This window comes from Asparagus officinalis, chromosome 3 (assembly GCF_001876935.1).
Source record: "Asparagus officinalis chromosome 3, Aspof.V1, whole genome shotgun sequence".
In the NCBI taxonomy this organism is placed as follows: domain Eukaryota; kingdom Viridiplantae; phylum Streptophyta; class Magnoliopsida; order Asparagales; family Asparagaceae; genus Asparagus; species Asparagus officinalis.
This window is the reverse complement of record NC_033796.1, coordinates 17,966,989-17,983,336: the sequence shown is the minus strand read 5'-3', so window position 1 is coordinate 17,983,336 and position 16,348 is coordinate 17,966,989.

The window sequence follows — 16,348 nt, the reverse complement described above, 5'->3', positions numbered from 1 at the left end:
ATATGTGACAATTCAATCTTACATGTGACAGTTCTACCTTATATATGATATTTAGATCTGATTTGTGATATTTGAGTGTTGTATGTGATATTTGGGTGTTGTATGTGATATTTGGGTGTTTCTTGTGACATTTGTTGTTTATACGTGATATTTGGGTGTTGTATGTGATATTTGGGTGTTGCTTGTGACATTTGTTATTTATACGTGACATTTGGATGTTGTATGTGATATTTGGGTGTTGCTTGTAACATTTGTTGTTTATACGTGACATTTGGATGTTGTATGTGATATTTGGGTGTTGTATGTGATATTTGGGTCGTAACGGCTTGATCCGAAGTCGTTAAAATTGAATGCAGACTAGGGTCATAACGACTTCGGATAAAATTGAACGCAGACTAGGGTCGTAACGGCTTCTCGGATCAATTTTAACGGCTTCGAATCAGGGTCCTGTTACGGCTTCGATCTCATCTTCAAGAACCACTCAGTGTCGGTGACCTCCTTGTCGGGGTCATCAGATTCGGCGTCGGCAGGGCCGATGATGAGGGATTTGAATTACAGAGGACTTTCTAGATTTGTAAATGTTAACGATAACAATGGGGCGACGCATTGCATCTAGCGGCAAGACAAAGATGATTTTTGTTTGTTTAAAATTTGTTTGCTTTAAATTTGAGTTTTGAGTTCATTGTTTGTACTGCACATTGCTATAGATTGGTTCTACGAAGAAAATGGGATGATGGGTTGAGATTGTAACTTAGTTATTCAAAGTTAAATGAGATTTTTGGTAACTTTCATTTGCAGTCTTTCTAATATAAGCAACACCCAAATATCACATACAACATCCAAATGTCACGTATAAACAACAAATGTCACAAACAACACTAAGCAACACCCAAATATCACATACAACATCCAAATGTCACGTATAAACAACAAATGTCACAAACAACACCCAAATATCACATACAACACCCAAATGTCACTTATAAAAAACCCAAATGTCACAAGCAACACTTAAATATCACATACAACACCCAAATATCATATACAACACCCAAATGTCACGTATAAACAACAAATGTCATAAGCAATATCCAAATATCACATACAACATCCAAATATCATGTATAAACAACAAATGTCACAACCAACATCCAAATATCACATACAATACCCAAATATCATATACAACACCTAAATATCACAAATCAGATCTAAATATTCATTGCTTCCCTTTCCTCTAGGACCACCTTGATGAAAATATATACATGTATGCCCCAATCATATCTGTAAAAATATCATATAACACTTAAACTGCAGCATATGTAAACAGGAATAAGAGTTACTGATAAACCGATGCCGAGGCCATCGATGAGTCTGGCCAGGAGTAACATGTAGACATTGGGAGCCCATAACATTAACATGCTGCCTATAAAGTAGAGAACTGATGAGATTATTAACATAGGCCGTCGACCATAACATTAACATAATAGCAGCATATGTCATACAAAAAACTAAAAATATCACATAACAGTAACATATATCACACAGAATACCAAAATATCATATAACAACAGCATATGTCAAACAGAATATCAAAATGTCACATAACAGTAGCATAAATCATACAGAATACTAAAATATCACATAACAACAGAATATATCACCCAGAATGTCACTATATCACATGAATCTACATAACAACAGAATATATCACCCAGAATGTCACTATATCACATGAATCTAGCATATGTGACATAAGCAAGTATCACATGTATTAATAAACTGGTACGCATATGTGACATAAGCAAGTATCACATGTATTAATAAACTGGTACAAACTCTAAAATACTCAGTTGACGTCTAGTTAACATTTTCCTCAAAAATTACAGGATAAAATAAGAATTCAACACCAATAATAAAAAAAGAGCACGATAACTTTCCATAATCTCAATCTCCATCATCAAATTTGCGCAACAATTAGATCCAATTCATCTATCATCATAAAAAGTTATCATTAATATTGAACGTCCCATGTACCCAGTGATCACTTTACAAACGCTTAAAACCTCCTCTCTGCTCCCCATCACTTTACAAACGCTTAAAACCTCCTCTCTGCTCCCCCATCAACACCAAACAAAATAAATATTTTTTTTTAAAAAGTAACACATTGAAAAAAAGCCCTGACCTCAATCTCTCCCGTCATTCACCTTTTTAGTCCCCTTTCCCGCCACCGCCGCCTTCGGCGCCGCTGCTAGGGTCTCTAAAAAAGTCGCAGAGCTCAACTCCATCTGCGCGATCCTCACCGCCCCAATCAATCTCTCGGGCAGCTCCTCCTCCTCCTGCGCCTCCACAACAAACCTCATATCGATCATGACCGCCTTCACGTACCCAAGAGCCAGATGCAACACCACATTCGCTATCGCCGAGCTCCTAATGTCGACATCAATCTCCGGATAGTTCTCCCCTGTGGCAGCGACACGTCAGCGCCTTCCCCAGCAAACAAGCAGCATAGTTCCCCACCGCCGCCTTCACAATCCACGACCCCTTGACGATCCTATTCACGATCTTAAACCTAGAATTGCGAAACGCGTCGTCGCCGTTGATGAAGAGGTAGAGGAGGGATCCAAGCGAGATGGGCTGGTAGGGAAGCGAGACCTCGTCGGCAGTCGTCGGTCGGCGGTGGAGGAAGAGGGAATGAGAAAATAGCTAGGGTTTCGAAAATTGTGCTCAGAAGGGGGTTTTAAATTGGGAAGGGTAATTTGGGAATGACTTTATTGGGTAGTGGGTTTGGGGGTTACTTGCACTTATTTTTAAGTATTAGGGCTTGGGGGTTATGGTTTTGGGGCTGGGGAGGAGGATGCATAGCCCAAAATTTTTTAGTTCCTCCAAGCAATTTTCCCTTATTTTTAAAGATAAGAAAGGAGATGAAATGAAATGAGTTGGAGGATAAAAATAATATTTTATTGGATGTTGTGGGTGAGTTTTAGGGATGTAAATGGATAAAAATATTATTTTATTGATTTCCTAGTACCGATTTCCTTTTTTTGATTTTTAAGAAACCAACCAAACAGCCCCTTAGCTAGCTGTATGGATGAAGGATCAAGTATTAGTTGATCTAATATAATATGTATATTACCTATATAAATGCACAAAAAATAGAAAGTTCTGGATACAGATTTCTTCTTTTTTTAATAGGACATTGTACATAAGAAAAAGAAATTTGCTTCTGTACCAACCATAGCATCCATCATAAAATTGTTACAAAACTTACTAATAAGTTTGTACCCAACATTGTTATTACCCATCCAACATGAATCACATACTGGATTAGGACGGAGATCGGCATCCAGTAGATAATAAAAATCTACCAATGTTCACACCTATAAGAATTAAGTGGCTTTTTTTCCATAACATTAAGTGGTCTATTGGCACTAGAGATAATGTAAGATTCTGGGAAGATAAATGGGCAGGATTTAATACCCTTGCAAGTGTATTTCCGGAATCTTACAGGCTAGCCCTCTCCCCTAATGTTCCTGTCAATAGCCAAGGAAACTTTTATGATAATGATTGGCAATGGCATTTGTTGATGAGAAGAAGTATCTCTCCCGGAGCACAAGCAGACAAAATGACTATTCTGAATCTTATCAAGGACTTTCATTTATCTCCCAACTATGATCAACCTCAATGGAATCTCACTTCTATTAGACAGTTCTCTGTCAAGTCTTTCTACAGCTTTCTAAATCAAAGAGGAGTTAACAACCATTTGTACAAAATTATCTGGAATCCTACTGTCCCCTCCAAAGTTCGTATCTTTCTTTGGCTTCTTACAAAAAACAAACTGCATGCAAAAGATGTTCTACAACTAAAAGGATGGAATGGAGATATAACTTGTTCTTTTTGCGGTTCAGAACCAGAAGTCTAGAGAACATTTTTCTTCTCATGCCCTATATCCGTGAGAGTCTGGGAACATTTCAGGAACTATTACTCACCTTTCAATTGACCAAGTACTTTGGATGATCTCTTGCTCTGTCTTGAACGCCTGCATGATATTAAAGGGCTTCTTTGGCGTATTATTTTTGCTTTAGTCTGCTGGAATTTATGGACATCAAGAAACAAATGCATTTTTGATCAAGCTCCTTTCTCTTTTAAATCTATTATTAACTCTGCAATATTTGGTCTATATGCTTGGGTAGGCTCCGGAAGTGGATTGGCATCACAGAAGATTAAGGTCAAACTGGAGGAAGATCCAATTCAAAGAAGCACCTGATAATCCAGCAGTGATGTGGCTAAACTTTTTTGGGGGGTTTGTAAAAACTTTTCTCTATGGTCTTTCCTTTTTGATTCTATTGGGCTATAGAAAGTTTAATTTCTCTTTTCTATATATATGACTGGCTTTTGTTCTTTCCTATATCTGTGTCAACGGTGAATGACGGCGAGGCCCTCTCTTCACCTTCATGGATGTTTAAAAGAAGAAAGTAATATATCACTAGATTTGAGAAACTACTTTTTCTATCTTCCAATACATGGATACATTTCGTATCCTACTTTTGTAACAAATCTTTTAATTTAATATAATTGACAGGGTATATCCCTTGTTTTTTTTTTCAAAAAAAAGAGAGAAAGAATTAGAAGAAGGATCTGAGTGTAAAAACGTATCCAACATGTAACGCATAAATTCTCTCTGGAGGGGTCTACAGTCTACTTTCTTCCTCTCTTGGATATAAAGAAAATTCAAAGTCTAAAAACGCAAGAATATTTTTGAGGGGGGGCAAGTAGAGGACAAAAGCTGAAGGTCTGGAGGTACCAGAAGTCAGAATGCATATGATCAATGCGTCCGTTGCCGAGTAAGCAAAGATTTTCCTTTTCGAAATTGAAGCAAACGAGTTGAACAATATTATGCCGAAATTAAATGATTCGTAATCAAGGTGATTCAAATACACATATATTATTTTATTTGTACAGATGTATTCGAAATGTCGCCCCAATACTAATTTTTCTTTCAGGATCAAGCTTGCCTTAAAACTGATCTAATAATAAAATGGAGCCCCTTTATGCATAAAAAAAGGCATAAGAATTAATCAGATGACGCCACATGTCCCAGAATTAGGTCCATATATCTCACCCGATAATCAACAATTAATAATCGACCGTCATTTCGCTAAGGGGTGTTTGGTTTGGATGTATTATTTTTTGAGAGGAAAAGATGATAAGTGCTAAAATGTGAGGTCTCATGTTAGTTTTCTCTCAATATTTTACATTGGTTGGTTGCAACGTTGGCCACATGATAAAAGGCACGTTCCATCACAAACTCCTCTAGATAGCATTTGGGGTAACTTAATCCATTCTAAGTTTACCACTATTTTCCCTCTTTTATATTTCTATTTAGCTTATTTAACCGTTGAAGGGTGTACCATGGCTCGCTCCAGCTTTGGTGCTTTCTAATCGTTTACTACCTCTTGCAGGCTAACAAGTGAAGAATAGTATCCGTTCAGTCAGCGAATTCATTTGTGGCCAAACTAATTCAATTCCCACCATCTCCAATTTGGGTTAATAAGTTCTACGTACCGTGATGTAACGGTAACCTAGCAAGGTTTCAGGATGTTAGGTTAATTACAATTTTGTTTTCAAATATTAATAATCAAAATTACTTAACTAGAGGAAAGTAATCCTGACATGTCATTACCACCAAGGTGAAAATCAGGTGGAGATCCTCTACATTCTTAGTTGTAGAGAATTTCTACAATTTATGGATTAAATATCCTCACTCAGTGGACTCACTGAACAATATTAATTATTTAAATTATATAAAAATATTTAACTGTGAGGTCCACTAATTAAGATACACCAATAATATTAGTCCGTATAGCTAATTGTAGGCTTGCTCTTCAATCAAGATTGTAGAGAATCCGGACGGACTCGTGGAAATTTAGTTGTAATAAAATCACCACTGACATATATAGAAGCTCCACACTTTAATTGCATGCTCAGTGTTTCTTACCTCAAGGTTGGACGTAAATGTTACTATCGAATTGCTTGAGAAAATATCCAGTGAAACTGGTTAATAACATTAATTATTATTAGATATGTACACGAATTTTAAAGTTCCATAATCCAACACTCAACGTCCTTCTAATCCACATTTAATGTTATCAAAATTAGTTCATTTTTTGCCATCTCTTCTTTTCTTTATGATCAAAATTATGATGAAGATTTTATTTCCACTGTTAATAGGTTATGATTTCTTTTCATTGTCGGTGTGATTGATGCCCGTAACGAACTGGTGCCTCTCGGATGGGACCTGAGCAAAGCTTCGATGGAGCTTCGAGTGGAAACACTTGGGACACGATTTTAGCTTCTGCGTCCCTCATTGGCTCATTCTGACTACACATGCGCGGAGTCGGCGGCTTCTACATTGACTTTTTGAACGCGGCTCTCAATTTCGTGAGTCTCATTAAGCCTTTTTGGATTCTAGAAGCATACACCGCCGCATTTTGAGGCGGCTGGCACATCTTGCATTTTAGCATTAGGTCGTAATGCTATTATTATTACTACTATTTAGAATAACGCCGAGTTAAAACAACTGTGTTTCATTGATAAGTAATTAATGAAACAAACAGCATCTGACGAAACAGAATGTCTATTGGTACCAGTTGCTTTGAGGAAAGGACAGAGAACACGCTATCAACTTTATTAGATCAAATATTTTACTTCATGTTTGGATGGTACCATTGACGAGTGATGAACTGAGTGATGATACGATGATGATGACGAGAGCAAAGAAAAAAAATGATACAGGCACACCCTCGACATCGGGCACACTTTCGACGGCAACCCCCCCCCCCCCCCCTCCCCCCCCGCTCTAGCTACAGTGCAGGGGGTCTCCCCTTGGAGATTTTTAAAAAAAATCTCAAGTGAGGCCCCTGCACTGTAGCTAGAGAGGGGATGTGCCCGAGGGTGTGCCTGTAGCGCTTCCCTAAAGAAAACACCAATTCGGAGGATGAGTGGTGCTTGCTTATAGTTTCTTCGACTTGGATTTTATTGTGTTCATTCAGGCGCCCGTGGTTATAAATGGCCATCTCTTTGCGGTGTATATTTTTTTTTCAGGTTGGGGTTATTTTCCCTAATCTCATACAGGAACAACGGTTGGTGTCTTGTTAAGTCTAACATGGTATGAACGAAAGTGGTTAGTAGGAGATGAATTAGATTTTTAGCACTTTTTTTTGGCCCTCTCTCCAATCGGGCGACTCGGTCTAATTTGGCTAAAAGTTTGAAGTCATTGAGTCAACCTTGAATGTGCTGCAAATCTCATGCTATTTAGATGGTACAAGATAAAGCATAACATAGGGACCACTTTCTTCTGAATTACAATCGAACTCATTCGTCTCTGTTTATTTTTCCAATTGCCAATGCAAAAGTAGTAAGTACTAATATACTTGACGCGTGTAAAAATCAATAAGAAGTCTTGAATTAGTTAGGATTTAGCAATAAAATTAATAACTTGCTAAATTATACTAAATTTCATTAAATATATCTTATGCACAAGTGTCATTCAGTTAAAAGGACCCCAATCCGACTTTCAGAGTTTTTGGAATTCCACGTTTAAACCTGGGATAATTGTACAAAATTATCCCACTTGTTTTATTTTTTTTTTATAAAAATAAGAGTTCTAATCTCTCAAATTATCCCAAGTTTTAGCTTAGAACTAAATGCTAAAAAATAAAGCTTACCATTTTATTTTCTTATTTTTTTATATTTTTTTTATTTTTTGCTTTACCTCTTTCCTCCGATGATCATCACCATCATTAGACTATGCTAATAGATCGGAGCTCATTTCCTCTTAGTCATATCTTGTATTTTCTTTTTTATCAAATATTACAATAATATAACTAAATTAAAGTAAAGAAAGTATACATCCATAACTTATTTAAAAATATAATTAAGAGATGACAGAAAGAGATAGGGGGGAGCAAAAAAAGAAGAAAAACAAGGAGTTTTTTTTAGAATTATACTATAATAATGATTGAAATTTAAAAAGCTAGAACATATATTATAATAACAATTGACAATATATTATAGTCTAACAAAAAGTTATTTAATATTAATTAACATTCTAGTAAAATTGTTGATGGAGAAGGTCGAGAAGTATCGCCTTTTGATATTAAACAGTTATTTAATATTAAACAGTTAATGAAAGAAATTATCTGGTTGACGGAGGTCCTCTAACCCTCCGAATGCTTAGTTTTGAAGTAGGTTGTTCTTCCCAACACAGGTAGAAAATTGTAAGAGTGCGGATTTGGGTTCTCCGGTTGTTCCTCCGACGATCAAGTCAGTAATTTGCTTGAGGGGAGAAGTAACTGAACTGTAAAAGTTCTTAAGCCGTGTGGGTAGAGATAAAGATCTTAACTTTATGCTGAAAATAATAATCATATTTATAGTGGTAGTAGAGGGGTAGGATGGTAACTTTGATAGAGTATGAATTGACGGCTAAGTTAACATCTGCTTTACAAGTGTCGACCGACGCGTAGAGGGGATGTCACTTCCACATTTAATGTGAAGTGACTAGGGGCGCGCAATGGTGACATGATCTGATGTGTCATAAAGACTATTGAGGATAGAGAAATGATGACACCGATCATGCATTTAATGGTATTTATTATGAGGTGATCAATTGTCCGTGAGCGGGAGGGGCTCGAGGCTCGAGGTAGTCTTTGCCTTTCTACTCGTCCGGTAGAAGGTCGAGAAGTACCGCCTTTTGAGTCGCCTTAGCGAGATATAAGCTGAATGGTCGGTCGAGTAGGTTGATCAAGAAGTTGACCTAGCCACGACATGTCGAGTCGTATGAGCTGGGTCTTTGTTTATCTTAAAGTGAAGAGCTAGCTTGATTACGCATAATGTGAGACATTTGCCTGCTATTGATTTGAGATTATTTTTTAGTACTAAAATGACTATAGCACAATTAATCAATAATAGTAAGTTTTAAATACCAAAATATTATTTATATCATTAAAATGCATAAATATATACTTCATGATTATAAAAAATTATCCCATCTTATTTTATCAAAAAATTTCGCTTCATATAATTGTTCCTAATTATTCCAATAAAATATCCCTCTAGCAAAAAATTATTTTAATTTAACAATTATCCAAATTCTCGTTAAAATGTCCCAACACCTATAACTTACAAATAGACTTTGGACTTTCCTATTGCGGTTGTTCTTGTGAAATTAGAGGACTTATGACACAATATGGGAAGTGAACATCTACATCATCATTTTCTAATTGACCGGTTCCTTTATTTGCTTTGGAATCCATCGCATTCATGAAAAAAAATTATTTTCCAATAAATTGGCCTACTTTGATTCGAGGAATTTTGAGTGTCAAGCATAGTTATCACAGTTATTGAAGATGTAATCAAACTTAAAGAAGTTAAATTTGAACCACAGGATTAAGTATCTTATAACAATTTCCATGCAAAAATATGTATTTTTTTATTCCTACGCTCGTTGATTTAATGAACGATTAAGAATAATTACAGTTCATTCCAAATATAACACTTGTCACAATCCATTAATAATTATATTTATTCCTAATTTCAGCTCATACATCAAATTTTATAACCATTTATAAAGCAATCAAATATATATCTACTTCTTTATTACTAAAGGAGAAAAACAAAAAAGCTAAAATGAACAGTAACCTAATGTTCTTAACAATGAAAAAAAATAAAATCAATAACCAAACCACGTGGGCATATAAAGAAACTTCGGTCCTTTAACTCCCACGTCTAAGTCAACTGCTCCCCATCTCCTGCGGTTTTTCTTTCTCCTCTACACCCAAATTATTACGGATGACCCCAAAATCGAAGTATCGGGATCTTTCCCCATCTGCAGCGGCGAACCCCTCGAAGCGATTACAACCAAGCAACGCCGGCGGCAGCAATGACAACCAAAGCCCTAACCCCATCGAGGACGAGATGATGGACGAGGACGTGTTTTTAGAAGAAACTGTTGTGCGCAGCGGAAATTTCGACAGAGTTTCTGGTGCACAATAAGAGAGAAAGATCGATAAGAATTCTTATTTCTCAAAGGGAATAAGAATCTGAAGCCTAATATCTCATCAAAGTGGGATATTAGCTCTTCCTCTCGTCAACTCTAGGACTGCGCGTCGAGGGATCCTAAAAACTATTACAATGGCCGCAAACTCAAACAACCAATTTTACGTGGTTCGGCAAACTGTCTACGTCCACGGGGCAAGGAGGGGGGAGTTCTACTATTAGAGGGAGAGAATACAACTGGGTTTACAATCTCACAAACTAAACCCTCACAAACTCTCAGATCCCTCACAAAATCTCTCTCAAAGGGGGATGCACAAACGCCTAACAAAAGCCACTGCATTTTTTTCTCCAAACACAGCCGCCAAGCTCTCTGCCTGCACGCTGTCCTTTGCTCACGAACCCCTGCAATGCTTTTCTCTACAGCCGCACACCTTCACAAACCCTCTGCACCTTTCTTTTGCCGCCGCCAAAAGAAACCCCTCAATTGCACCAAATTAACCTAGGGAATCACGCGGCTATTTATAAGCAAAGCATTTGAGAAGCACGGGTGGGCCAACGCTTTATCTGGGCCATGTTCGTTCACGGTTGTGTTTGAAGCATGCGAGTGGCCCCCCACTGCACTTCGTTTCACAATTCTCCACCTCGGTGAAGTTTTCTCAAAACTGAGCTGACACCAACCAAACCAAATGTCTCACTTGTTGTGTCCAGTACACCGTGAAACAATTCACGACAACAGACTTAATCCATAACAAGTCGAGAACCCAAATGAGAATGCAAACACTCTCCAAATGTCAGTATCAACTCACCAAATTTATCTCACCCCCATCAAATCCAACCCGGCTGCATCGTAAAGACTGCCTACGTATCCTCTTGCCCAAGGAATCAAGCCGAACGTAGTTCACCCAAATGGCCGCGAACGACCTCAATCTAATAGAAGAGTTCGCAACCCTTCTCCAATATCCTCAACTCTGCGGCTGATAGCACCTCCAATGGCCTCAAACACCTCCACCTGAGGTGAACCAATGGTCATATCCAAACTGCATCTATCAGCTGCACTCGAGTCAAAACCCAACTCATCATCTGCATCCGAATCCAAATGACTTCCACGCTGTGTCACCTCAGCTGGAATCCCAACCAATGCAGAATGACCTGGAGTATGTGGGAAAATCCCCACCCAATGTGGAGTAGCATCAATCTCCACCCGCTGCAATACCTCTAAGGTCTGTCCAAAACTCTCCACCTGCTGAGAGTCAATTAGCTCCCTCATCTAAGCCTCAACCAAAGTGACACTATCAGACCTATCTTCTAATAAAGTTTTACCTCCAATCACAGCAGTTGACAACCCTTTAATAGGATGACCCAAATATGTCGAAGCCTCTGTCCAAAAACTCTTCTGCAGACCATTGCTCGACCACAAACATCGATCCTCCTCCAGTAAGGCACAGTTCTCCAAATTTGCCACCCTATCTAGTTGCCCCAAGATTTTCTTTCCAACGAAGTGTCTCGAAATACCGTGAGCTCGGCTCCAATACAGAAATAGGTCCATCTTGTACCTCCCACCAGAATGGAGTACCTTCACCTTTCTGTTTATCACACACTTCTTCAATCTGTTGGATACTACTAGGACTTTCTCCAAAGAGGATTTGGTTGCAACTCAAACACGCCTAGAACAGCCACCAACAAAGGAAACCAAACTTCTATTACCTCCCAATGATGCCCCCTTGGAAGGCCCCCAAACATCCACGTGAACTCCTCCAGAACGACCCTTAGCACGGTGAATAGAGGTGCCACACTTCACCTCGGTCTTCTTGCTCACATTAACATGTTCACTGTGGAATGGTCAAGCCCCAAATGCCGCAGTCTAGTCGAATCAACAGAAGTCGTCAGCTCTCCACCTGCCACTATACCTCCAGTCAAGTAATACAGGTTATTTCTCCTGACGCCCTTCATCACAATCCGAGAGTCTTCCACAATCTTAAGAACCATGTCCTCAATTCGAACATTTAGACCCTCTCCAACCAAAGCTCCAATCGAGATCAAGTTCTTCCTCAAAGAAGGAACATATCTCATATCATTTAACTCCCTAACAATACCGTCAAACATTTTTATGCGAATTCTTCCTATCCCAAGGATCTGACATGCACGGTTATCAGCCATGTACACCACACCACTATCCACCAGCTTCTCAAAACTGGAGAATCATTCCCTTCTAGGGCACACATGATAGGTCGCACCACTATCCAACATCCATTCAGATTCCTCCGAATAGCTATCTGTAGGACTGATAGAAAGAGAATAAATAGAAGATTCAGAATTATTACCATCCGATACGATGTTTGCTTCTGATGATGGTTGCTTCCCTTTTCCATTCTGCTTATTCTTCATCCATTCATTGAGCTTTGGGCAGTCTTTCTTCCAATGACCAGTCTCCTTGCACCAAGCACACTGATCTTTTCCTACTCTAGACTGTGACTTCCAATTCTTTCGGTTCGGATTCTTCCCTCTTGCGACCAACGCCTCTGCTACTGACTCGGTCGAATTCTCCTTATCCTTCTTCCGAAGCTGATAATTCACAAATGCAGCAGTGACCTCACTATACGAAAGGGATGTCTTCCCATTAATAAGAGTAAGGACGAATGTCTCATATTCCTCGTTGGGCAAGGAACTCAACAACAACAACGCCTTGTCCTCATCTTCAATCACGACATCCACATTCGTTAAATCCGCAAGAAGCTTTGTGTAGTGGTTCATATGATCTCTAATGGAGGTTCCCTTCTTCAACTGGAAACGATAAAGTCTTATCTTCAAATGCAAGCGGTTCTCAACACTCTTTGTCAGATACTTGCCTTCGAGAATCTCCCAAATCTTCTTTGCAGAAGTCTCATTCATCACATCATATTTTAGATCTTGAGTCAAACAAGACCTAATCACACCACACGCCGTTCGATTCATCTTCTTCCAAACCTTCTCTTCAATCTCATCTGGCTTGCCATCTAATTCCAAGGTATCCTCCAAATTCTGCGCGTTCAGCGCATCCAAAACCTCGCATCTCCATAATCCAAAGTTGTTTGTACCATTAAACTTCTCCACATCTATCTTCATAGAGTGGATATTCAAACTCTGAATAGTCTTCACGCCAGAAGCTGAATGGTCTTCACGCCAGAAGCACCACCCTCGACACCCGAAGTACCTTCTTTCCCCGACATCTTACGCACCAACGAACAAAGAATAGATCCAAAACTCAAAGATAGAGTCTTTACCAAAAGATCCCACCTTTATCACCAACGAAGCCCTAAACGAGCCTCCAAATTGATCTACTCCTCCAATCAAACCCTAGATCTGGAATCTGGGCTCTGATACCACTTGTTGTGCGCAGTGGAAATTTCGGCAGAGTTTCTGGTGCACAATAAGAGAAAAAGATCGATAAGAATTCTTGTTTCTCAAAGGGAATAAGAATCTGAAGCCTAATATCTCATCAAAGTGGTCTCAAAGGGAATAAGAATCTGAAGCCTAATATCTCATCAAAGTGGGATATTAGCTCTTCCTCTCGTCAGCTCTAGGACTGCGCGTCGAGGGATCCTAAAAACTATTACAATGGCCACAAACTCAAACAACCAATTTTACGTGGTTCGGCAAACTGCCTACGTCCACGAGACAAGGAGGGGGGAGTTCTACTATTAGAGGGAGAGAATACAACTGGGTTTACAATCTCACAAACTAAACCCTCACAAACTCTCAGATCCCTCACAAAATCTCTCTCAAAGGGGGATGCACAAACGCCTAACAAAAGCCACTGCAATTTTTTCTCCAAACACAGCCGCCAAGCTCTCTGCCTGCACGCTGTCCTTTGCTCACGAACCCCTGCAATGCTTTTCTCTACAGCCGCACACCTTCACAAACCCTCTGCACCTTTCTTTTGCCGCCGCCAAAAGAAACCCCTCAATTGCACCAAATTAACCTAGGGAATCACGCGGCTATTTATAAGCAAAGCATTTGAGAAGCACGGGTGGGCCAACGCTTTATCTGGGCCATGTTCGTTCACGGTTGTGTTTGAAGCACGCGAGTGGCCCCCCACTGCACTTCGTTTCACAGAAACCCCAATCAAGTACGAAGAAGACGAGGAGGTCTTGATTCTCCTTGGAGATGAAGCCCTAGCTTCTCGGCTCTTCAAATGGAAGCGCCCTTCTCTCTCTCCTCAACAATTCTCTCAAAATATATGTACCTATCTTCAAATTCTCCCAATTTCAAATTTCAGTTCTTGAAGATGTAGTTATTCATAGAAAGTTCATGGAGACGTTGCCCAAGACCTTATCTTATTAAGGTATTTTAAAGTTCATGGAGACGTTGCCCAAGACCTTATCTTATTAAGGTATTTTACAATTGAGAATTAACATTTTTTTTTTGCCCTTTAATTTTGCTTCTAATGGATATTTGTGATGATGGTTAAGTTAATAGTGGATCCTTTTTTTTTTTGCCCTTTAATTTTGCTTCTAATGGATATTTGTGATGATGGTTAAGTTAATAGTGGATCCTGAAGCAAAGCTTTGGCATGATGATGGTTAAGTTAATAGTGGATCCTGAAGCAAAGCTTTGGCATGAAATGTGAGATATTTTGAATTTTTTAAATTTTTTAATTTTATTTCAAGTGAATTTTAAAGCTTTGGGATTTCTTATTTTATTAAGGAAACATTCAATTTGCGTGTTGGCATACCTCAGATTGGAACAAGGTTGGTATTTATCTATTTTTTTATGTAGTAGTATTTGAAATATATATTAATTCATGTGTTATGTGCTTTTACGTAGATGATGATAGCATTTGTATTAGCTAAAGAATTTAGTTATTTTATTTTCACATTTTTTACTAGCTATTATTTGTTTGTATGTAAAATTGCAAGTTAAAGAAAGTTCAAATTGTGAAAATTCATACATGAGACTAAAGATGGTTGGTATTTATCTATTTTTTTATTTAATAGTATCTTAAATACATTAATGAATTCATGAATTATGTGTTCTTACATAAATGATCAACATTTGTAATGATTACATAACCACGATAATATATGTCAAACCACACTCTCAATTCTATTTTTATATCTATGAATCCATCCCAAAGAGGTAACCATCCTTTTCACTCTTTCCATGATGTCTTGAAGATTAGGATCATGTTCCTCACATCTTTGGAACTGCTATTTAGTCTGCAAAACTTATAGATAATTGTTCTCTCTGTAGAAACTTTTCTTTATAGAAACTATACATTTACGTGTATGGAAGGAGATTTGCATATGTAACTCTTAGGGTTATGAGAGTAAATAAAATAAGTCAGTGGCTTACGTTGTAAATAGGCTATAGCTTGAATGAACCAAAAAATTGGGGTTCCTGTTCTTTCTCAGAACGCATCCTTTCTAGGAGCAGGAGTTCACAAGATAGGAAGGACAGAGGGAGAAGAATTGCACCAGAAGAATGTGATCTTCATCTCTGGCAATGGTTCTCTTCTTTAGGGAATTATTTTATTATCTCTCAATATCTTTTCCGTTTGGATTTATGAAAACCTAGAAAATTTGTGCTTAAATCTTTAGGGTTCCCTTCTAATGTTATTCCTATTGCTTTGGATTAGTTTTGATGAGATTAATTAGGTTTACCCTAACACAAATGTTGAAAACAAGAAAATTTATAGGTTTTTGGTAAAAATACACATATACTCTGCCACTAGGCTAGCCACAAGTCAAACATTTAGTATTTATATCTATCCCGACGAAAAAGTTACCTCTCATGGCAAAAAAGGAAATAAACCAAATTTGAAAAAATGGCTCTATTCCGTTCTCTAATAAACTAAATTGAATTGAGATTATTTTAATATTATTTTAAAAGATTATCTTGAACTACAATGTACTCTAAACTGAGTTGATATCATGTTAATATTTGATATTAAACTACTACATTCTTAAAACAGAATGTAAATTATGTTAGCATTATTTCAAAAAAGATTTTATATGAGATTTAAGTCAGTTATAGAATTCAATATCTTTTAAGATTATAGTTTCTAAATAACTCCTATTAATCCATATAGATTAGAGAAATTTTAAGAAAATAATCACAGAGCATATGTTCATTAAACCTATTATCAAGACTGTACATTTTTCCAAATGAAATTTTCAACATAAATTTGTTACTTTTTTCTGTTTTGTCTTTTCTTTTTCTTTTTTTTCTTTGGTGATTTTGTTTAGGATGTTTGGTTCAAAAGTCGCTGCTGTGGAATTCATTATAACTTTGTTCGATTACAACAAATTCGAAA